Raw genomic sequence first — 25,571 nt, 5'->3', positions numbered from 1 at the left:
TGTCTTTTTGTTTTCCCAATATACAGAAGTTGGCATGGGCATTTGATCGCATATACCACCCACTGGGAGTTGCAGTTTGTAAATGATTTAAGGTGCCACAATCTTTCTTTCAGTTTAATGCTCTTCATATTTTTCGTGAGGGAACAGACCGAGCACGTGCCACATTTAAAGTGTCCTCTTACCAATGGGAGATCCCAGAGGGTTTTCTGTGGTTCTGCTTTTTTTACTTGAGGGTATGTATGAACCAAGTTGTCCTTTAGATTTTTCTGTCTTTTAAACGCAAATCTCGGGGGTGCTGGTTTGAAATCTTCAGTTTTTATGATATGCCAGTTCTTAAGAACTAATTTGCGTAGTCTATGGCTGATTGGAGTGAAAGTTGTAACACATGTCATTTTTTCCACACTTGTTTTGTTTGGCGGATTGAGGCATGTTTCTCGATTTTTATTTTTCGCATTTTTGTATGCCACATTTACTTGTTTTTTTGGGTATCCTCTTTGTTCTAGACGTTTTTTAAGCTGTTTCCCATGGATCTTATAGTCGTCTATGTTTGTGCAATTCCGGCGTACTCTTAGAAATTGCCCTATTGGAAGGTTGGCTTTCAGGCTGGCTGGATGATAGCTCTGATACTCCAGGAATGTATTCTTATCCGTCTTTTTTCTGTATAGGTTTGTGGTTAAAAAGCCGTTTCTCCCTATTTTGATTTCCAAATCTAAGAAAGGGATACTCTTAGTGTTGTGGCACATAGTGAACTTGATGTTTGTGTTACATTGATTTAACCATCCTTGGAAATCTAGTAGGAGTGAAGTGGGACCTCTCCATATTAAGAAACAATCGTCAATGTATCTATGCCATGCAATAATATTTGTTTTGAAAGGATTGTCGATATGATAGATGGACTTGGTCTCTACAGAATCCATGTATAGATTTGCAATGTCTGGGGCAAATGTTGCACCCATGCTGGTCCCGTGTTTTTGGTTATAAAAGACGTCTCTGCAGATGAAATAGTTCTCCATAAGTGCCAATCTTGCACATTCAAGAATAAAGGAGGTGGGAACCGTCTTGGATTGGTTCCTCAGACCCTTTGTATCACGCATGAAATCGTATGTGAAAGACACGACGAGCATGATAAAGATCGTAGAAAGTACAAATACAGAACAAGGAGACATCTTAGCAACACTAGACGTTGTTGCTTTGTACACTAGTATTCCACAGCTCGAATGCCTACAAGTTTTAGAACAATATCTGAACCAACGGAATATGAACAACAAGACGGTTCCCACCTCCTTTATTCTTGAATGTGCAAGATTGGCACTTATGGAGAACTATTTCATCTGCGGAGACGTCTTTTATAACCAAAAACACGGGACCAGCATGGGTGCAACATTTGCCCCAGACATTGCAAATCTATACATGGATTCTGTAGAGACCAAGTCCATCTATCATATCGACAATCCTTTCAAAACAAATATTATTGCATGGCATAGATACATTGACGATTGTTTCTTAATATGGAGAGGTCCCACTTCACTCCTACTAGATTTCCAAGGATGGTTAAATCAATGTAAAACAAACATCAAGTTCACTATGTGCCACAACACTAAGAGTATCCCTCTCTTAGATTTGGAAATCAAAATAGGGAGAAACGGCTTTTTAACCACAAACCTATACAGAAAAAAGATGGATAAGAATACACTCCTGGAGTATCAGAGCTATCATCCAGCCAGCCTGAAAGCCAACCTTCCAATAGGGCAATTTCTAAGAGTACGCCGGAATTGCACAAACATAGACGACTATAAGATCCATGGGAAACAGCTTAAAAAACGTCTAGAACAAAGAGGATACCCAAAAAAACAAGTAAATGTGGCATATAAAAATGCAAAAAATAAAAATCGAGAAACATGCCTCAATCCGCCAAACAAAACAAGTGTGGAAAAAATGACGTGTTACAACTTTCACTCCAATCAGCCATAGACTACGCAAATTAGTTCTTAAGAACTGGCATATCATAAAAACTGAAGATTTCAATCCAGCACCCCCGAGATTTGCGTTTAAAAGACAGAAAAATCTAAAGGACAACTTGGTTCATACATACCCTCAAGTAAAAAAAGCAGAACCACAGAAAACCCTCTGGGATCTCCCATTGGTAAAAGGACACTTTAAATGTGGCACGTGCTCGGTCTGTTCCCTCACGAAAAATATGAAGAGCATTAAACTGAAAGAAAGATTGTGGCACCTTAAATCATTTACAAACTGCAACTCCCAGTGGGTGGTATATGCGATCAAATGCCCATGCCAACTTCTGTATATTGGGAAAACAAAAAGACACATCAAAACACGCATTGGAGAACATCGGACCAATATAAGAAATCAAACATCTAACAAACCTCTTGTCGCTCACTATCTCCTTTTAAAACATAAACCATGCAAAATATTCTGGTTCATTATTCAAACAGTCCAGATTTCAAAAAGAGGAGGAGACCGCGACCTGGCCTTGCGCAAATGGGAACAAAAGTGGATTTTTGATCTAGACACTGTGAAAAATGGCTTAAATTCATCAGTTGAGTGGGGTATTTTCTTTTGAGGAAAAAAAGTTGTCCCCTGCTGATCAGGCCAAGTCAAAAAGGCTTTTTCCATAAAAAGCGTTGTACATTATAATAAGTACAGGGGTGGCACCCTGCGAATTTCCAGAATGAGTGTATGGCATTACTGCGCATATGGATAAAGACCATTTTGCCTGCATGGCGATAGCCCAAAATGGGTTTTCAATAACATATTCAGGTCGACATACTTGGCTCCTCTAAAATATCAGAATGCGTTTTGGAACATTTACTTTTGAAATCCAGTATTTAGATTACTACAACGGATCACAATTGACAAAGTATAAAATGTTCCTGAGTAAGAACAAAACAAAAAGAGCTTTGTGACACACGCTCTAAGATGGCCGCCAGCGTTACCGAGCAAATCTGAGGAGACGTCCAGTATCCACACGTAGTAGTCACATGATACGTGAACACGGAAAAAACACAATTCCCTCCCCCGCGGCATCAACCCCGATTGAGCCGGCTCTCCGCGCGAACACTGAGAGGTGCTGCACTATGAACAAAGAAGATTGACCTGCGGAACACCTCAAAAGGTAAATGATTTGCCCTCCCGCGACTCGCTGTTATTTCCACTGTAAAGAAAAAACCACGGAATTCCGTGAGTAAGCGAAAATCAAGATACTGTAGTCAACATGGAGTACATGGCTAAAACAACGTTGGGTCTGTCTCCACAGGTTAACTAAACAAAAGAAACAGACGATACCTTTCAAATACTATTCATAGCAGAAACGTGCAGCGGTCATAAGAGTCAGCGTGAAATCGAAATCAGAGGACCTAGATATTGAACTACCAGGTCAGTAAAGAATGCAGTCAACTATGCACTCTGGAAGAAAAACACGTCAATAATGTTACACTAAAAACCAATATATGAAACTTGTTTCTAGGTCTAAAGTTTCAAGTATCTCGACATAAAGACTAAAATTGGTTTACAGCCGAAATACTAAAGAAGGAATTTATAGCATGAAGAAATAAGGAGTCAACACACAGTCACTATCATATATATACAACCCTATTCACTTATTAGACAAGTCTTAGTGAGAAACACCACTTATTTTCAGACAGAGGTGAGCGCTTAACATAAGATGACACTCTAATAAGTTGTAAAGAAAGGGAGGGAAAAAGGCAGAGTTAAAGAAGCACATAAGTTTCAATACTTTCTCAAAGAACCACAGTAAGGCAGGATAGGCAGAGTTCTACTGGAGAGCAAGGAAGTCAATTGCCAGGCACACTCTTGGAGAGAGCAAGCAGAAGGTGTACAGGTTCACACAGTGGGGTTATGCCCAAAGAGTCTTGTAGATAGTTCGCACAAAAAGGATGAAATTCAAGTCAGGAAAAGTTAGCTAGGTTGTCCCAAGCTAGCCCAGCTTAGGAAGTCGAGACTCTACTGTCACCCCGAACGATCTGTCGCAAGGGAAGCCAGGCGGGACACAGTACCTTAAGTGGGAAGGGAGCTCCAGCGGGGGCAGTTGTTCCTGGCAGCAGGTGCAAGTTGGTGTTTCGTCCAGAGGAAGAAGAGGTCTCGCCGTGGAGGAAAGATGAAGGTCGTTGTACTGCCAGGGAAGAAACCAGCCGCGGAGTCCTCCGGTTAAAAGGTACTACCCTTCTCTTCGCGGTAGTGGTAAACCATGGTATTCCGGTTGCCGGGGTGCTTGGCACGGGCAACGCAGCCACGAGATGCTCCAGGAAGGTGAAAAGAAGGCAAAACTGGTTATCCCCACCAGTCAAAGGAAGAAGACTCTCCGGACTGGAGATCTCCTCTGTCGTCGGGAAAAGTGGTGAGACGGTTCAGCAGGGCTCCACCGGTGGTGTCGTCGTTGCAGGTTGGCTCAGCTTCTCCCTCCTCGGACTGTTAGGTCCTGTGACGACTTCTGACGTTCCAGTCCCCAAAGCCCTGCTTTTATGCAGCACACCCCCATTCACTCAGCCTAGCTGTCAATCAAACATGCTAAGTGGTGAGCCGGCCGGCTCACCACTTGGGCCAATCACACAAGAGTGCGACTTGAGTTACCAAGGTAACTCAGTCCAGGGTGCCTAAACCCCCTCCCACACCCCCTGTGGTACCCAGACAGAGTGGCACCACTTTTGGAGGCTTCTGTGGAGAAGCCCGCCAAAAAGTGGAACAAAGGGCTCGACTTGGGTTGGGGTCACAGAAGAGAACACAAACGCCATTTTAGAATCGAGTTCTGGCAGAAAATACTAACCAGTGAATTAATATTAAATAAATAAACTGGCGGTATGTTCGAGGCTATAAGAATTAAATAATTAAAGTTGGTAGCCTCGAACAATGGGAAAATCCCATAGAGATATATTTGCGGTCGAATATAAAAAGTAGTATCCACTGCCACCAGCCAAAACTCGATCAGGGGGGACGGAGACGTGCCCCCTCGAACAACAGACTCCGGGGCAATCGAATTGCCCCGACCAGTACGTCCACAATATGATGGTTTGTACTGGTTTCTGTTCATAATTTGGGACTAGCAAAGCCAATGGTGACTTTACATGCCCTGGGAGACAGTAGTCAGTCCCAGTGTATGGAGTCTATGTTGGGGGGTCGCTACGACACCCCTGGGTTACGGCACGGAGGGTGCTGTGTAACCCACATCAAAAAACACGAGACCCCATGGAGTAAAAGACCCCATAGCCCATAAAACACATGGAAAGTGAAAGGAACACCTCAAATCATGTCTAAGAGTGGGAGCAAAAGAATCTCACTCTTAGCAGGAGAGAAAAAAATAAACCCCAAAAATCCAGCAAAGCTGCTGGGGGACTCACTAGGTTTGGGAAATTAGCCTTACAGAGAATTCTCCCTAACAGGCAGCCATGGAAAACATGTTCCAAAATGGCCACCGTCCTCCGAAAAGGGACCTAGTCTCTTTTCTATTTTATTGGCGGTGGCCAGACAGGAGGACCATCGGGGACCGGAGCGCAAGGCTCAGGTCAGTGCGAACCCATCACCCTTCGGAGAAAAAAAAAAACAAATGTAAAGAAAAATGGCTGCTGCTATTAAAATAGAAAAGAGACTAGGTCCCTTTTAGGATGATGGCAGCCATGGAAAACATGTTCCAAAATGGCCACCGTCATCCGAAACAGGAGGAGCATCGGGAACCGGAGCGCAAGGCTATGGTCCAGCAGGTAAATTGGGGTGGGGGCAAGGGGAAATGGGTTTTTCTAACGTGGGGAGGCAACAGGGAGAAACTCCCTGTTGCCTCCCCACGTTAGAAAAAAAAGAAAAAGGAAAAAAACGCCACCTATGAAGGGCCTCGGGTGGCTGGAACAGTGAGAAGGGATTGTGTATTCTCCGCACTGTTCCAGCCACCTGATTGGCTGTGCGGCCTGGGTGCAAATTAGAAGGAACTACTGGAACTCCTATTGTTGAGGAATCAGTTCTCTGGCTGAACACATTTCTTCTAAAACGTTCAGTATTCATTGTTATTTCATAGAATAAACCACTACACTGTTCATGACATAATATGCACACTTTATCCAGTCGGAAAACATAATTCCACCCTTAAACCTACAATCAATCTCACATATTGGTTTCATGTGTTTTTGCTGCAGCTGTTTTCACTGCAACAATTTTTACTGATGTGTTTACACCACAGCCTTTTTTGGCAATTTGTTTTTTAAATGGGGTGTAGGGGTTCCTCTGCTAACCTCCCATCTAACCCACCTCACCATACCACCCACCACCCCAAACCCCCATCCCAAACTCGCAACACATTTATGTTACAAAAAAAGAATCGCCAAAAACGGCCACCGCGAAAATGCCACGATTAAAATCCATGAGGTGAAAACAGCCTTGCCAAAAGCACGGTGACCACAACACATTACTCCCTTAACCAAACTTGGCTGAAATTACTTGAAAAATAAAAATGGTGTCCATCAGAAAGAAACTTCTCATGTAATGCAGTCCGGGTATGAAGCGGGCTATTTTGAAGTTTCTGGAAGCGGTGCAGGAAGTGTAGCTCTGGGTGCTGAGGTGTCATCGCAATTCTTCAGTCCTTTGAGACAGGATTTTAGTGGAGTAGGAAGGAGGTTGGGAATCCAGTACAGACAGTGTTCCCAACATGCAAGTAGAAAAAGGACCAGGAGCCTCAACAACTGTTATGGAATCTGTGGTGGAGATAAAGGGGTTTATTTTCCACAGGCGAGAGAACAGGTTGGCTGGGTTTCCTTTGCAATGTGGGTCTTGAAGGATAGGTTGCAGTCGATTAAGAAACTAAGGGATTGAACACTGGATGTGAGCTTAAGACGAAAGCCATCCTGAGAAATGTCGATCTGGATTTGAGTAAATTTGGTAGAACACCTGAAGAGGAACAATTCTGCCTCTGAGATATTCAGTTTCAGGTAAGTGCTTGGGATCTATGGTGGAATTAGTGAGAGGCTGGCCTAGCTTTAGTTGATGGATGGGCGTAATAAGGTCAGTATTCTGACCCTGTCAAGAGGGCATGGGTACCCCTCCAGGACTGAAATCTCTGCATTGGCTCCCAGTGGCTGCGAGGATTAAGTTCAAAACCCTCTGCATTGTCCACAAGGCCTTCTGGGGCCTGGGGCCTCAATACCTTCAACTCTCTTCCTAAATATCTTCCTTCTTGAGCTCTTCGTTCCTCCTCCTCCAACTCCCTCAGGGTCAGTCGCTTCTCCAAGCAACGAGTTGGTGGTAGATCTCTTTCTTCGGCTGGGGCCTCTCTCTGGAACAGCCTCCCTGAAACTTGAGGAGAACCATCTCCGGTTCCGGAAGCACCTCAAAACCTTCCTCTTTGCTTCTGCTTTCTCTCCTCCTCTGCCCTGCTGAATTCCTGGCTGAACTTGAATCTGCAATGGTTACCTGGCCACCCTCTGATCTCGGGCCCAGATCACCTCCCCCGCCAGTTGCACACCTGCACTGCCTCCCGGGCAACCCCCGCATTTGGGGGAACTGTTTTCTGTACCCCTACAGCCTCCCTCCCAGCACTTGACACCTGATGTTTGCACTTATCCTTGCCACCAGCTGGCCATATTTTATTTTAAATTATTATTGTTTATGTATTCTATTTATCCCATGTACTGCACTGTCCCCTCACCCTTTCCCCCTGCACTTTTCCCCTTCCTCTTTCCCATGCACTTGCGCAATCTGAATGACACCTGGCCTAGTAAGATCGTTGTCTCTGTCTTCCCTCTGTTCCCCCTCCCTTGTCTTGTCGCGCCTTGAAACACTTGTGTATAGGCGCTTTATAAATGCCATATCATATCATAGATCATATCTCTCAGCCTAGGGTGGGAGGCTAACTAGGGAGGAATCCAGAGCCAATCCTACCCCAGAGGGGACAATGGCAGTTGGAAGGGCCACATGTGTGCCCTCTCCCCAAATGCCGGTCTATATATGTGCAGCATCAATTTGCATTGCACCATACCTCGGAATCCAGGGGCTGGCCCAGGTTTCTTTTCCAGAGAAACCACAGATACGGGAGAGGAACACCCGCAAGACAGAAAACCTTCCGCATCGCACGCAAGCACCTAAGGAAACTCTGCGAGAGAGAGAGAGAGGGAGAGAACCAAAAGGAAGAAAGCCAGAGGCCTGCTTACCTGTCAAGAGCTCTACATGAGCGGCGTATGGACACAGCAAGGTTAGAGGAAGCAACAGAATGAGGAGAGGGAGATCCTATACAGCTATTTCCAACACAGCACACCCTAGGCCCAGCCTCAGCCCGCACGGTAACGAGACTGGTGCAGCCACCCTGAACCACCTGGGACATAAAATAAAAACCCAACAAACAGGGACTGAACGTTCCTTAAGAACAGAGGGGTCAGACGCACCTGATACGAACCTGGATACTATCAAGGGGCCAGGGTTTAACATGGCATATGCAAGATCTGTTGTTTGTAACACCTCCAAGGTAGAGTAGACGGGGCCAGATTGATCACGGACAGTGAACAAACCAGAATAAGTGAGGTGGTAAAAAAGACCTGAGGAAAATGTGGCTTGTTAGTGTGAGGTCATGGAGGAGGAAGTGGCAGGCCATGAGTCCAGCAGGAGAAAGGATGGTGAAGTGGATCGTGGAGGTAATTATTGCAGCAGGTGAGGTATTGGTTAGTCAGTCCATGTGGTACTGCCTTGTGACTGTATGTGAGTCACAAGTGTGATTACGAGAGGCAATGTAGCGAATTCATGTGAAATGCTTATCTGTGTACAATGAGGGGTGAGTGAGTAGAAGGTGAGGTGGAGCAGTAGTAGTAGTGTGAACGAGGTAGTTGTAGTGTGGAGGAAAGAGTGGTAGAGTGGAGGAAAGAGCAGTAGTGTAGTAGAGGGAGTAGTAACATCAAAGTGTGGAGACAAGGCTAATAAGGAGTGAGAGACATCAGCGGGTCAGAGGAGGCAGGTGCAGGTAGTAGGAGTGGAGTGGAGTTGGAAGGAGGAGAGGAGTAATAGGGAAATATCAGAGAGTGAGCGGGAGAGGAGTATGTGGGTGTGTTAGGAGGAAGACTGAACCGGGCAGAGTCTCAAAGGCACAACCCATTATCCCTTTTTAGTCAACTAACCATTGTATAATGTAGAGCAAGTCTTGTACTTGCCTGGGGAATAGAGATTCCTGTGCCAGGGAGGATTGGTATTTCCTAGAGGAGAGAGAGAGAGCGAGAGGGACAGAGAGACAAATAGAGAAAGAGAGAGGGAGAAGGAGAGAGACAGAAAGAGTGTGTGAGAGAGAGAGAGAGAGAGAGAGAGAGAGACAGACAGAGAGAGAGAGAGAGAGACAGAGACAGGCAGGCCGAGGCCCTGAGAAAACATTCAATGAACACCCTTGAACGGTCTCTGATACTCAAGTATTCTTTCAGCCATCTGTGGCAATGACATAAAAAGAAATTACGTTTACTTAGGGCTTAGTGTCATTAACATATTGGCGGACAGGGGTGTTGCTAGGTCCGGAAAAGATCAGGGGTTACGCTAATGTCGGTACGTGAGGAATTCAGGGCTGGCTAGTCTTTTGGTTGTAGCTCCTGGGATACTATCCGGGGCTACAACCAAAAGACCAGGGGCTATAGCCCCCTTAGCCCCCCCAGCAACGCCTATGTTGGCGGTGCTTGCTTTCAAGGTTAGCAAGGCACACCCGCCCAGTGTTACAAATAGTAATAATATAACATTTGGTGTTTTATATAGCGGCAGCTCTCAGGGGAACCTATTTCAAAACACTTGGCAACAAATCTTAGAACTATCAAATGTTATTACCCACATTGTGGTGCTCATTTCCTGTTGGAGACACTGGTCAGCACCGAGAAGATTCTTAGCTCCTATCTATGAGGCCAAACCTCATTGGAACCGTTTGCAACAGATTGTGCTGTCATCTATATAGAACAACTTCAAGCCGCGAAGGCCGCAAACGTGTCAAACATTCAAGAGATCTCTCAATCATATTCATGACGTACATTTGCGTGCATTTGAAATCATTGTATGCAGAGGTATCTCATGATGTAGAGGTTGAAGATGACAGCGAGTAGGATGGACCCTGGTGGGACTCCGCTGGTCATTTATATTTATAGTTCTAAGATCTGTTGGTGCACATCTGGGTACGTTGATGTCTCCCCGTGAGGTAGAATGTGAACCATCATAGAGCCAAGTTGTGAACCCAAGGAGGCCGGTAAGTATGATGAGAAGCTCTTTGTGATCAACGGTATTGAAGGCAGGCCATGTAGAATCAGTAGACAGGGCTTACATTATCCAGGATATCTTTGAGTATGCTAGAGTGTTGCCAACATAAGGCGAGTTCACAAGTTATCAAAAGAGGTGTATGTGTGGTAGATCTTATTCTTTAGAAATGGCAAGTGTGTGATTATCCTACAGTATTCTGTTACGATACATTAATTACATATCGCCTGTTGTTTATAATTTAAACATTTGAGCGGATACTTGGGCATGTGTAGGCTCTCTTCTGAATGGATGTACTGCATAGCGGTTATGGTATCTGCATGCCAATCTATAGACAGGCCTGGGCTGGCAAGGCACCAATACACAGGATTTTGGTTGTCTACTCTTACCACACTTGCTCCACCACTTACCTGTCCCACTTGACCATGCTGGTCCTGGTATCCAAAGACGCCCAGTGATTGAGCCAGGGGATGGATGGATTATAGGTGCAGGAAGGCAGCGAAGCAGGATTGTAGGAGAAGGCACAGGAAAGGTTCTGAACTCCCCTAAATTCAAATAAACACAATACACATATAGCATATTCCCACACATGTTAACTCTCAAAAACCTCCTGGATTACAACGACTCTGGTGTGCTTCTTTAGTGATGATTATGATAGCTAGTCTCCAGCTTTGCCCAGAAGGCGATTGGGTAAGCCTCTTTTCAGTACACCGGTAGTTTTGTTTTTAATGTACAGATATAAAACAAGTATTTGCAAACATACCGAGGGTGCAGCTCTAATACTCAGTTCAAGTCTGCACAGTGTCCCCAATTCAAGTAGTAATTCTTTAAACATAACTAACCTAGCTATCCCTATGAAAATACATGTAGAACTAAACTAATCTATGTAGCTGCAAATGTATATAGCAATGTATAAAGTGTGCAATATGTTCTAAAAATGTTGCCTTCTGGTAGCTTCATGCTGGTAGCCTGATCAGGGCTGTTTCCTGTCCCAGCCGCCCATTTTAAACAAGATGACTCTTGGCAGTAGTGCTGCTCGGGGAGCCATGCCCTGCCCCTGTTGGCATGCTGTCTGTGTGGGAAGTGTAGAAGGAGTGGGGTCTACAGCCCGTGATTGGTGGTTGGCAGCCAGCAGGAAGTCTTTGTACTCTGAGCCGCCTCCATCTACGCCTCCTGGATTATGGGGCCAGCTCGGGGTTGGAGTCTTTGAAAGCTCTTTGCCACGTATGCCAGAAGCTGCACAGGAGAGGATAATTGGGTGGCAGGCCAGCAGAGCTGAAAATGTGTGATGCATATGCCAGGAGGGACTGGGGTAGTGGGGATGCGACACTGGCAGGAGCAATCAAGTCCCAGAACATGGGGACTGCAGAGTGGCCTGTGTGGAAAGTAAGTTCCTACCCCAGGCCATGTGTGCAGAGTGGCTGGGTGAAGACATTAGAGAGAGTGGGTTCAAGGCGGTGACTGAATGGTGCTCCCACAGGCCCAGGGAGCGCCACGAATAACACCCTCACCGCCAGGGTCACCAGGTACAAAGCAGTGGAGGCCATCAATGGGGGGCCTATATAGGTTGGGACGGAGGTACAGCAACAATCATTTCAACTGCTCTCCCTCCTCTATCCTTTATTCTCCCTCCTATTGTTTTTGTTTGAAATGTGTCACAGGGTTTATCTATCAAGCACATGACAAAGGAGCCTGAGCTGAAACATTTTTTATTTTAAAAATCTTCATGTTTGTAAAAATTACCATAAAAGATATATATTACAGGGCCTGCGGTAGCGGCCCTGTAGTTATGGTTAAGTTGCTCAACTCACAGAAAAAGCACTTTCTGTGCAGCGTATAACTTCAGCTCCCGCCTCCCCACCCCCACACCCCTCCCCCCACGAATCCTCACAAACCCTTGGAACGATTCTGCAAAGTTTGGTGTGGAAATCCTCATAGATACAATGGAAAAAAAATATGTGCTCATGCCTACAGCCCAAACCACTGGACAGGTTTTCACCAAATTTGCGCCAGGAGCGGCGGCATGCTCCCATAAGCATGCTTTTGTAAATATGGTGCAAATTACATATCTATTTCCTCCCTCTGGCTCACCTGATGTGTTTCCTCTTTTCTGGTTTCTTATGTTATTGACGCAGAGTTTTCCTTAAACTTCCCTGGACTAATTTGTTCTCTTTGTTTTTTATCCCCGATTGTCTGCCCGCCATTGAGGCATTGTGTACAGATAACAATATCTGTCTGAATGCCAGTAAGATGAAGATCTTTCTTATAATGTTCTTCTCATAAGAAAGTCCATGGTTTGAGCTTAACCTCCTTACCGACATTGTACCGTCCCTTACCTTCCCTCAGAAGGTCAACATCTGTAGAGCCCTGGAACTGTGTAGGCTGGACTACTGCATCAGCCTCTTCCTTAACTTCCCCATTTGTTGTCTATACCCCCTTCGGCTAATGTAGAATAGGGCTGCAAGACATATCCTTGGCCTGAAGTTCAGGGATGGTGTCACTGCAGACCGAAAATATGTGCATTAGGCCCTGCTAATTGCAAAGACTATAACATGTCCAACTTTGTTTCCCTAAATACTGTACTGCTACACTGCTGTAACTCCAGTACTCTGCTTGTGAAATGCTTTTTAAAACAGAGCGGGAGGCATGTCTCTGTCTTCGGCTGCTGCCTCTCTTTGGAACAGCCTTCCTGTTCCTTGTATTCTTGAACTGTAGCTCCTTACATTCTGAAAACTTCTCAAAACTGTGCTTTTCTGTTACTGTTTTACATAATCCCTTTCTTGCATTTGTGATTTCATCTTTGATGTCCTGGGTGTTAGCAGTGCACAGTGGTCGCACGTGTGTTGTTGCTTAGGTTACCATAACCTGTGAATTTTTGGGGGTTTTCGGTTTTACTTGTAAGCATAAGGTCTCTTTAACAACGTTTTTTTCACTGAATTGCATAGGTTTTATTAGTGCAACTTAACCATAACATCCCTTTAACAAAGTTTTTTCACTGAATATATTATATATATATATATATTGGATGAAAAACAACTGGATGTGTTTTCGAATGGGACCAAAACGGAACGAATGATCTTTGGATCCACACACGCTAGGAAAAAACGAACTCCTTCATACTCTGCATTCAGTATAAAAAATGCCCTAATTCCTATATCCGAGAAAGTAAAGACACTGGGAGTCTACTTGCAAGCCTCACTAGGAGCAGAGGCCCATACAGAATACTTAAAAAGGAACTGTCAATACCATCAAAAACTTCTGAGAAAAATTAGACCCTTGCTCAACCAAAAAAACAGCATTACCATAGCCAGAGCAAATATACTGTCAAGACTGGACTACGGCAACTCCTTGCTTCTGGGAGCTAATATGAAATGCCTGAAGCAATGCCAGGTCATTCAGAATAATGCCGTTAGGACAATCACGGGTAGGCCAAAGAGGGAACACATCACAGGTGATAGGAAAGATCTACACTGGCTGGCCATGGAAGAGAGAATTACTTTTAAATCCCTCACAATGGTCCACCGATGCTTGTATGGCAAAGCCCCAGCGTACTTGAAAAAACACTTCAAGTGGCATGAACCATCTAGAAATGTAAGATCCTCCAACAAGGGTCTTCTCCAGACAACCCCAGCTAAAAAGCAAAACGGCCTGGGCAAGGCCTTTCCAAACGGAAGCATCCATAAATGGAATGAACTGCCCGTATCCTTGAAATTAGAAACCAACTACATACTCTTCAGAAAGAAGTTAAAGATCCTACTCTTTAAATAAACTGGATTAGCGACCTCTCTCAGCTCCCCATGATATGATCTTCTGTGTGTCTATTCTTGTCCCGTTTTTGTAATCACTGTCCTGTCTTTTTGGAATGCGCTCTTATGCCTGCGGGCTTTAGCGCTATATAAATAAATAAATAAATAAAATAAATATATATGTATATATTACACGGCCTGCGGTAGCGGGCGTGTAATTATGGTTAAGTTGCTCATCTCGTAGGAAGAGCACTTTTTGGGCAGCTTATAACTTGCCCCCCCACCCCTGGGATGAATCCTCACTAAACTTTGCAAAAAAATAAAATAAATGGCCCACTTTGAATTTTTATGGTCATTTTGGTGAGGTTTCATCAAGGGGGGGGCAAAGTTGTAGGAGGGTCCCACATTTTTTTTTCTCCATAGACCGAATGGAAAAAAACTTTGCTCACGCCTACAGCTCAAATCACTGGACAGATTTTCACCAAATTTGTGGCAGGAGAAGCGGTTTGGCCTTGGTAAAAATGAAAAAATCCATCCATAGTTTTTTTTAAACGGGCAAAATGTAGGTCCAAAAAAATGTGATATTTGGCTCGGCTCTGCGGTCCCATTTCCCAGTTCACACAACATCTGATTGGCCTAGAAGGCGGCGTGATGTCCGCGGACATCTAATGCGCCCCCTGATTGGATGGTGAAAAGCATGAAGTGCGTCAGATATTTGGAAACGCCCACCATGTTGGATTTGCAGACATCCGCTGTTGCCCACGGACACCGCGGTAAAAACATATAAAAAAACACAACATTGGTCTTGGAAAATTATCTCTGGGGAGGTAAGGGGTGATTAGGATGTGGTGGGATATGGCCGTAAGTAGCAAAAGAACAGGTGTTTTTCGCCCCTGAAAATTCCACGAACACTGCAGATGTTCGGTAACATCTGTGCCTATTTCTGCATTACAGGGTTGGTGAAAAGCAGTTGTTGGATGGCTTATAACTTTGGCGCCACTCAATGAAACTGCATACAATTTTGGAATTCTATTCTAGACCTGATTCTGAAAGGTATTGCAAAGTGTGGTGGAAGGGTGCAAAATTAAAGTGGGGGGGTCCCAAAATATTGTAAAGGCTTATAAATGTGGTGCCATTTGACGAATCTGCACAAAAGTTTGCAAACAAATTTAAATCTAGATATCAATGTTTTTGTAAAGTTTGGTGGGATTTTCTCAAGAGGGGGCTAAATTAGAGGGGGGTCTCAACATTTTTAGATGGCTTATAACTTTGTTGCCGTTTGACGAATGTGGACAAATGTTTTCAAAAAAATTATGGACCCAACCTTCAATGTTTGTGTAAAGACTGAATGGATTTAATCATGTGGGGGCTAAGTTATCACTATTGTATGTACATACATTTTGACACTTTTGAAAAATAAAACATGGACGAATTTCAAGCAAACTCGTGTAAGGAACATTAGCAAGGACCTTAAAACATGGTTTTGCAAATGTGCCTGTGTTTTATTTTTTGACAAGTGTCATAATGTAGGTACAAAACATTGTGATATACCTTTGGTGACTGAGGTATAGCGTTGGCCATGGGCAGGGGCCAGATTGTCCGGGTCATGGTATAAGGTCATGACGCGGACAATCTGGCTACTGGCCATGACCGCGAGGGACGAAAAATGGTGTTAAAGTGGCAATGTCCACCTGGGACGGGCTATGTGGTAAAGTTATTCAAAAGTAGTATAGGTTTGAAAAGGAAAAAAATGTGCTCGTGGTAATATGGTCATAGGGTTCTGCAGGATGCCATGGAAAGGGAAGAGAGGCTCTGTACTGAACCCCGCCTTCTCTTTCCATGGTGGCCATCGGCGTCCCGCTGTAGGAAGGAAAATCAATTTTTTAGCACCCCGGGTTACCGCTTTGGGAACCAGGGGTGCTAATGGCCTTTATTCCCCATTGCAGGTGCTGCAATGAAGGATTATGGTCCGGAGCCCTCGTTATTTATTTATAACGTGCCAAAGCATGCAGGCAGCAGGGAGCACACAGACACATTTCGCTTTATTTTTTGACAAGTGTCATAATGTAGGTACAAAAAATAGTGATATATCTTTGGTGACTGAGGTATAGCCTGTGACCATGGGCAGTGGCCAGATTGTCCGGGTCATGGTATAAGGTCATGAACCGGACAATCTGGCTACTGGCCTTGACCGTGAGGGATGAAATATGGTGTTAAATTGGCCATGTCCACCTGGGACCGACTATGTGGTTAAGTTATGCGAAAGTAGGATAGGTATTAAAAAGAAAAAAAATGTGCATGTGGTAACATGGTCATAGGGTTCCTACTTCGCCTTCTGCAGGCTGCCATGGAAAGGGAAGAGGGGCTCTGTAATAAGCATGCAGTCTCTTTCCATGGTGGCCATCTTGGGAAAGGATTTTCCTTCTGTAGGAAGAGAAATCTATTTTTTAGCACCCCAGGTTCCCTCTTTGGGAACCTGGGGTGCTAATGTCCTTTATCCCCCATTGCAGGGGCTGCAATGGAGGATAATGGTCCAGAGCCGTCGTTATTTACTTATTTATTTATAACACGCCGAAGCCTGCAGGCATTAGGGCACACACAGACACACTTCGCTTGGCCGATAACTTGGGCTGACGGCCCCTTATCCCCCATTCCGGTCCCTGGAACGGGGGATGAACAACACATTATTTGCATTAGCATAACACAAAATGTGAATGGAAATGTTGGAAACACGTATTGAGCCTATGTACTTTACTAAGAAATGTAAAGTACATGGCGTCTATAAGATTTTTTTTTTAGTTCTATTTTTTAACTGTGAAAGGTGGTTCCCAAAGGAAAGTTTCTTTTGTTGTTTAAAAAAAAAATGTTTGCAGGTTAGAACGTAGGTGAGGAGGGAAATGAGGGAAGAGGCACCAAGCACTAATATGGAGGGGCAGGTGTGCAGGGGAAGATGTTGCGCGTGAGTTACTTCTAAGGTAGTGGCCATTGTTTCTCATGCTCTTTGATTACAGCTTCAAACGCATATCGAAGTTGCTTCCCCCTGCAGAGTGGTGTGTTGCAGTACATACAGAGGACTGTTGTCTTCAAAAGATATGGATCAACAGCTTCTTTTATTGCTTACAAGGTAGCTGGTGGGATTTTGTGTCCCACAGAAGTAGGCTCTGTGGTTATAGTATTGGTTGAGGAAGATGATGTGGAGGAAGACAGCCTAATACTTGCTAAGAAAGGAACGATCTTTCTGAGAACATTGCAGTAGTTGGATTTGGTGTGGAGGCACAAGGAGGTGGTTCTGTAGGAGTAATGTCCAGGTAGTCTGCGGCTGAGAGTGCATTTCACTTTTGTAGCTTTAGCCTTTGGTACATTCCCAACAGTGGTAAAGAACTGACACACCCATGATTCTCTCTGGGTGCTAGAGGTAGGCACTTCCTCTACCTCATCTTCTTGGTCTTCTTCATTGTCTTTGGAAATACTGCGCTTTTTTGTTATGTGGGTCCTCCATGTGGTGGAGGTGGTGGCTCTTGCGGAGGAGGGATGGCAATAGCTGATGTCATTTTTAAGATAAATAGCAGTTTTGCTTATATTCTTCAAGTATGTGCTTTGTACTAGATTGTTAATGGATAATGAGTAAAAATAGGTGTAGGAGCTGCGCAAGGGTACATTTTGAGCTTTAAAGTTCCTAAATCACTAGAAAATGCTGCTCCAAACTGTCCTCGAAGCAAGGACCCGAAAGCAAAGTGCAAATCTATTAATGAACAGGTCATCATGCCGCGCGCAAGCGCATGGTCACGTGGCACTGTCCGGAAGATCCATAGTGACTTCAGATGTTCATGGACGTCGATGGAAGCAAAAATAGTGGAAAAAATATAGAAGTGGTAGAAAAAGTTTTAAGGTGAAACGTTGTAAATTGGACAAAAACTTTGCTATATTGGGGTAAGTATGATATTAGTAAGTTGTATGAAAATAGCCTGCACTGGTAAAAACCCATCGAATTCTCTGAAAAAAACGTTGTTAAAGAGACGTTATGGTTAAGTTGGACCGATAAAAACCTATACAATTCACTTAAAAAACATAGCTAAGGGGATGTTATGGTTAAGTTGCACTGATATAAAACTATGAAATTCAATGAAAAACTTTGTTAAAGGGACATTATGGTTAAGTAGCCCTAATAAAAACCTATGAAATTCAATGAAAAAACGTAGCTAAAGGGATGTTATGGTTACGTTGCACTGATAAAAACCTATGAAATTCAATGGAAATCTTTGTTAAAGGGACATTATGGTTACATGTAAAACGGGGAAAAAAAACAAAATTCACCAGTAAACTAAGCAACCATAAGTCGCACCACCACCACTGTGCACTGCAAAGACTAACATCCAGGACATCAAAGATGACATCACACATGTCATTGATGACATCACTGATGACATCCCATATCTAGGCCACTTTTTTTGTTCACTGACATATCTAGGACAGGCATATTTGTTCACTGACAGTCAGAATATGAACATTCAAAATGTGATATATATCTAGACCTAAACCTTGTTGAATGTACTTAAAGTAAGTTCCTTAGGGTTTGGTCTCGGCTCATGGCATACGTACCTGGGGGCAATGAACAGGCCTCAAACACACAATTCATTTGTATACATGAAGATGACCTGTAATGTTATTGATATTTTCTGGTGGTGTTGTTTTTTTCGTCCTTACTTTAGTTTCCCTGTATGTGCCTTTGTTGCTTATGTATTGTGGGTCTTCATATGTAGTGTTTGTACTAACACAACTGGGTAGTATCTCTTGGCTATTTATTCCATGTTTAAAATTACTCAAAACTCTGGTAAGGTAGCATTCATTATTTTAAAATCCAAAATTACCAGATTAAAAATAATGTAGTTCTGTGGTGCATGCTGCAGCCATTGCCTATGTGTATGTATGATTAGGTTCCTCTATTAAGAGCAACACTTCAATGTAATGTTTTGTTTAGATGAGTACATTCTTTAATAAATTAAGTAGTTCGTTATGGGTCTCCTAATCACTTGAGACATCTTGCTACCACCATTGTAAACACAACCCCTTGTCAGATTTCATCAAAATTAATTGTATAAGTTATGTCATCAATAACATTTGTGATGTCGTCTTTGAAGTCCTAGTTGTTAGTCTTTGCAGTGCACAGTGGTTGTGTGAGTTATGGTTGCTTAGCTTACCATAACTGGTGAATTTTTTTTCCCGGTTTTACTTGTAACCATAACGTGCCTTTAACAATGTTTTTTTCACTGAATATATATATATATATATATATGTATATATATATATATATATATATATATATCCCCAAAGAAAATGAGGCTGGCTGCGCCACCACACCAGCTCAGGAAAGCTGTTCAAGGCTCCCCCTTACCCTCGGTATTTCATGACACATAAGACGTCACATGACATTATTTCAATTATTGTTATTTATTAGCTTGCACTGTAATGGCACACTATGGTAATTGAGGGAGCGCACATGTAGGATGAATACAGCTGACAAAGGTGCTTCTTCAGGCTTTGACCTAGTGAACCACAAACACAGAACAAACTAAAGTAGAAACGTGATACGCAAGTTGCTCACGAACACACCTAGGAATGTAAACTCCCATAGAGCCCCATACACGTAGCATCACACAGGAAGATTCTCAAACACTTGCACAACACATGAAAACACCAAATCAGCCACTTAATGCGCCTCATTCTCTGTAGTCCTATCTCACTCTCTCTCGAACCCCCTTGCTTTCTATCCAGGAACTGCTTCTAATAATGAGTAGACACTGTGGGGTTTGACCTCACCAATGCATTATCTACCTCCCTGACAAGTTTCCCAGTTCCAATGGTGACACCCGCCAAAAGCGTGAGAGTTGAGAGCTATGCAAGACTCCGCATGGAACTGCGAAAATTGGCAGCAGCGTTAAACCTAGATAGATAAACTTGACCTCAGCACTTTCCACACTTCCATGCTCCCCTTCTGTCTGGCCTTCTGTACACCATAAGCCGTTGACCTATTCCCCAGATGTCAATGAACTGTTTCCTGATGTCCTTCTGCTCTCTGAGCAAATGGGCCCGCATTGTCAATATTGTTTTTCTGCGCGTTTTGGTCTCCTGCCTCGCCTGTTCAGCACATGTGACCTAGGCTGCTTCAATCACAGCATGCGCTGTAAAAAGCGCTGGCTCTTGACTGGCTGTGCAAGCCGTCAGGTGACAGGTCACCCACGTCCGGTGGCCAATGGGGCCACAGTAACGGTTTGCCAAGATACACATGTGCAAACCCATTGCTAAAGCAGGGATGAGAAAAGTGTGTTTAGATTGCTCTACTTCAATACAGCACGATCAAATAACGGACTTCTGTTCTTTTTACCAGTGTTCTAAACGGAAACTCGGATATAAGATCTGTTTTATTAAGGGATTCATGGATTATTTGTGCCGAAAAAAACGGGATTTGTGCACCATTCTGCCCGCAAATCCCTGTTTAACAAATGAGGATTTGCGGGCAGAATGGCGCACAAATCCTGTTTTTTTTCGGCGCGAATAATCCATGAATTACCCGCTAAATGAATACGTCGGACCTCGATGCGAGTTTGGTGGTATTTCCAGAGGAAATACTGTTACTGCCACTCGTAATCTTGGTAAATCTGTCGGTTTACAAGTGACGGGTTGGCTTTGTTCACCCCCATTCAGTCCGATAGTTCCCCATTGGGGATTTAGAGATTTACCAGGGGCAGTAATCACACAGTAAATCCTCCCATTCTTTTGAAGCTGAGGTGAAGGACAAACTAACAGACAAGTTCTGGAGGTTTATCCTGCACATAACCTCTAAACGCTAAATACTGTGGTTGGGTAAAGTGGTGGTAAATCCATTACCACCAATTTTTACAATACCGCCATACTGGTATTGAAGCCCTTCATGACTTGGGCGGAGCCTATACTTAATCAACATCCACGTATTATTCCGAAAAAGCAATGTGTGGCTTTTGGAGACTGAGCAGCGCCATTAGGGGCTGCCTCGTGGGCCATGGCGGGCCCCTTTGTTGCTGTGACAAAACGCCAGAGGGTGACAATGGTAAGGGACGACGGAAAGGGAAGGCTGTCCTTACCTGTAGATCTGGTGTGCCGCGTCTCCATTCTCTTTCCCGCCGCCTGCGCCCCAGAATATGTTGGCGGGTGTTTTACCACATAGCGGCGGGCAGTGGTTCTGTGGTGGTTGTTGCCTTCATAGGCTCATTGCAGTGTTGTTAGCATTAAGTGCTTTACAGAGAGATAGCTTTCACAGGGTTATGGGACCCACTCTGGGCGTTTCCCCTTGACTATAAGGGCGGACAGCGGCATAAGGGTTTTCTTTTGCTCCAAGGGAACACCCTTGAGTCCATGGTTTATGTCCCTATGCAATGAGTGTTCAACGCAATGTTTGACCCTCCCAGGGGGTGTAGGAGGGGTCTAGCCGTTATCGGCTGGCCCATGTAGTTTTATCATGCTGGCTGGCAGACCTGGCAAAGAATTTCTCGCTGTGCGTTTTTAAATGTTTTCACGCAGACAAATTATGACAGCAGGTAAAAGCAATTTCTCTTTGGACGGAAATTAGCAGTGTCATGTAGTTAGCAGTGGCTTATCTACCTGGCAGGGGTAACCTAGGAGATAGCCTGCTGCATATATGTTTTGTTTCTCATTTCAAATAAGGGTGTGGTGTCCGAGGGTCTTCTTTACGGCGGTACTCAGATTGGTTGGAGTAGTTTGCTGGTAAGTAGTAATTCTGCAGATTTTGTGGTGCACCAGTCTATGCAGAACGGGGTGGTCGAGGCTCAGTATAGCCATACAGGGCTAGGCACGGCAAACCCTTATGGTTATATTTTGCCACTGCAAGGCACTCCTATGTAAGGTTTTGGCTGTTTCTGGATTTAGTTTCCTGTGCCAAGTATACTGAATGTGTCTGTTTGTTGACCACGACCTAATGTTGAACTCTATGAACTATGATTTTGCTACCCGGGTTGTGGGTGGAGGAGTCCACTCTCATCCATTAGGCCAAACCGGCAGGGACAGTGGCGGTGGCCCCTCGGGTTGTCCATTGGGTTGAAATTTAGCCCAAGCTTGGGCGTTGGACTGTCTGGCTGGGCATGGACATTTGGATTCTGAAATTAACCCTGGTACAGCTTAGACAGCTAGTAGGTCAAACTGGCAGCTGATGGGTCGCAGGGCTTCTAGGGTGAAGGTCATGGCTATTTATTTTTAAATGTTTTTATTAGCATTTATGTATGCATGTACAGTGAAGCGTCAAGAACATGGTGAGGGTGAGTCACCTAAAGTGTAACATATATGCAGTTTGAGCTTGGTAAGGGTGGGCAACTTAACTTAACAAATAAGAAAAGTAACACTAACTGTTCGCCTGTCCTCCGGGATGTTGGGCTCATCGCTTTGTTGTCGGACCCTCGTCTCATGTCGGTGAGGGCTGGCCAATCAGACTAGAGCGTATTGTGGAGGGGAGTGTGGGTTTGATGTTCCAGTATCTCGGTCGAACTTACTCGATGGTCCAGGGGGGGCAGACTCAAGGGGGCTTGAGGCTCGTTGAGGAAATCAAGTCTCTCAGGAGGGATTTCCAGGCCTCCAGCGCGGTGCTTGGATCCTCTCCGCCTCGGTTTATCCCTTCCTCCCACGCCCTGGTTTCAGCTGCTGTCCATCTTAGCATCTCCTTAGTCCAGGGTTCGTGTCTGGGGCCAGTCGGGGATTTCCAAGCCATGGCAATTGTTCTTTTCGTGAGTGCGCATGCAATGTCCATAAACTTCACCAGGTGTTTGATTTTACTCAACCTGGGGTAGGTACCCAGGAGGCATTCCTTGGGTGTCCATTCGTATGTCTCCAACCCAGCTCTCCTACAGGTCTGTTCGGCGGCGGACCAGAGTTTCTGTGTTTTAGGGCAGGTCCAGAACATGTGAATCATGTCGGCGTGGTCGGCAGTGCACCATGGGCAGGTCGGAGCCACCTTGTCGGAGAATGTGGCTATCCTATGCGGAGTCATGTAGGTCCTGTAGAGGATATTGAGCTGAATCAACCTGAACCTCGCATTCCGGGATATCTCCTTCGGGTATGATAGGGCCCTCGACCATTCTCCTTCCGTGATTTCGGTCCCTAGGTCAGACTCCCATTTCTCTTTCAGGCGTGCGCTTCTTGGGTTGGTCCTGTCGTTTATCTGGATGTACAATCTTGACGTCGGTTTCCAGCCGTCGCCGACACCATACAATTCCCGCACAAGTGGGCGTGTGTCCGGCTCCTCAGGCCATTCAGTCCATTTCTCTTTGGCAACCTGTCTCACCTTCTGGTACCATAGGAATTGTCCTGGGGGGAGTCCATCTGTCTGTTGCAGTGATTCAAAGTCTCTAAACAGCCCATCGCTGAACATGTCTCCCCATGAGTAAAGGCCGTGGTGCTCCCATCTCCTCATCGCCGATAAGTCGCTGTTGGTTTTGCACACGTCTGCCAGGATGGGAATCTCTGGTGCGTACGGGTGCCGTAGCCCCAGCATAGCGGTGACTTTTGTCCACACCTGTCGCCCCAGCTGTGCTATCATAGGTGGGTCACGAGGCCCCACTTGCTTGTTCCATATTAGCTCCTTGGGGTGCATGGGGGATGTTAGTTGGTGCAGGAGATTCGTCTCTGCCGAGGATTCGTCACATAGCCATTTTGCGATATGGGTCAGTTGTGCCGCCAGATAATACCTCTGAAAGTCGGGAAGCTGAACGCCGCCCTCAGCGTAGGGGAGCGTAAGGATGTTCAGTGCAAGCTTGTGTCTGGCTCGGCCCCAAAGAAAGTCTCTTAATAGGGATTCTAGCTTCCTGAAGAAGGGTGGTGGAATGTAGTATGTTATGTTTGTGAAGTAGTAAAGAAATCTGGGCAATATTATCATTTTGGATATTGCCACTCTACCCATCATTGAGAGCGGTAGTTTCGACCAGAATTTGATAGATCTGCGTACTCCGGACATGGCCACCTCCGTGTTGCAGTCATGAGTAGAGGCCGGCGTGTGCTTAATGGTGAGGCCCAGGTAGCGGAACGCCTCCACCTGCCATTGAATCCCAAGCGTAGGGAGTTCATCAGCGCTCTTGCCTCTGAGTCCAGCCAAGGGGAAGGAGCATGATTTCTGGCGGCTAAATTTTATCCCAGAGTATTTCGCGAAGTTGTCTAGGATATCCAGGGCTATAGGGGCGTTTATCTGGGGGTCTCGTAGGTATAGGAGAACGTCGTCGGCATACAGGGAGATGATATTGTCTGTTCCGCCCAAGCTGATGCCGGCATCAAAGAGCTGATTCCTGAAATAGATCGCCACCGGTTCAAGGCCCAGAATGTATAGCATTGGGGAGAGGGGACATCCCTGCCTGGTTCCCCTCTGGATGGGCCACGCCTTCGATATCATGCTACCAGTCTTCACTCTTGCAACTGGATTGTTGTAAAGCACCTCGACCCAGCGAACAAATTGATCGCCAAGCCCAAATTCCCTCAGGGTCTCAATCAGCCACTCCCAGAAGATCGAGTCGAAAGCCTTGATGGCATCCAGCGACAACACAGCCAGGTCTTCGGTGGATTCGGCTGTGTGTGCTATCACATGCTGAAGTCTACGCAGGTTGGCCGTGGTGTTGCGTCCCGGAACGAAGCCAGTTTGGTCTTCATGTACCAGGGTTCCTATTACTTTCGAGAGCCTCTTTGCCAGAATAGTTGTTAGTATTTTGCTGTCGTAGTTCAGGAGCGCTATTGGGCGGTATGAGTCACAGTTTTCAGGTGGTTTGCCAGGCTTAAGCAGTGGGACTATAAGGGTCTCCCTCATGCTACTAGGTAACCCTCCAGTTTCGAATGCCTCCGCGTAGACTTCTTGTAGTATGGGGGATAGGAGCTCCTCGTATGCCTTGTAGAACTCCGGTGTAAGGCCATCTGTTCCGGGGGTTTTGTTCGTGGAAAGGGATCTGATCGCCTCGGAAATGTCCTCGGGCGTGATGGGCTCCCCCAGCATGTCTCTCTGCTCCTGATTCAGTCTGGGTAGACCGACTTCCTCCAAGGTGTCTTTGATGTCAGCCTTGGATATGCGATTGGTATGGGCGTATAGTTCGGCATAGTAGTCAGAGAAGGTGTCATTTATAGCTTGCTGTGTCCTGTGGGGTGTACCCCCGCTGTCCTTAATCAAATTTAGTGCCGACCTTGGGTGTTCTTTACTGCATAACCAGGCAAGTATCCTACCTGGTTTGTCCGCTTCGCTGTGTGCCTTCGCAGACCGAGTGGAATAGTCGAACTTCGAGAGTCTCTCCCATGCGGTTTTGCAGTCTTCTCTAGCCTCCTTCAGCCTGGCTTCCGTCTCTATCGTTGGGGGGAGTGTACTCTCAAGGTGCTTGATCTCCTCCTCCTCGGACTCTAGTACTTGTCTCAATTGCCTCCTAATCCCGCCTGCTTCGGCAATTACCTCTCCCCTCGTCACCACCTTCATTGCTTCCCAAAGTGTACTCCATTTGTCGACTGAGCCCTTGTTGAGGTTTATATATTCCTCAAGCTTCTCAGCTAGGGTTTCCTTGAATGCGGGATCGGTCAAGGCCTCTGTTGGCATGCGCC

Source organism: Ambystoma mexicanum, chromosome 6q (assembly GCF_040938575.1).
Source record: "Ambystoma mexicanum isolate Mex_15411 chromosome 6q, UKY_AmexF1_1, whole genome shotgun sequence".
NCBI lineage: Eukaryota > Metazoa > Chordata > Amphibia > Caudata > Ambystomatidae > Ambystoma > Ambystoma mexicanum.
This window is presented reverse-complemented; position numbering follows the sequence as displayed.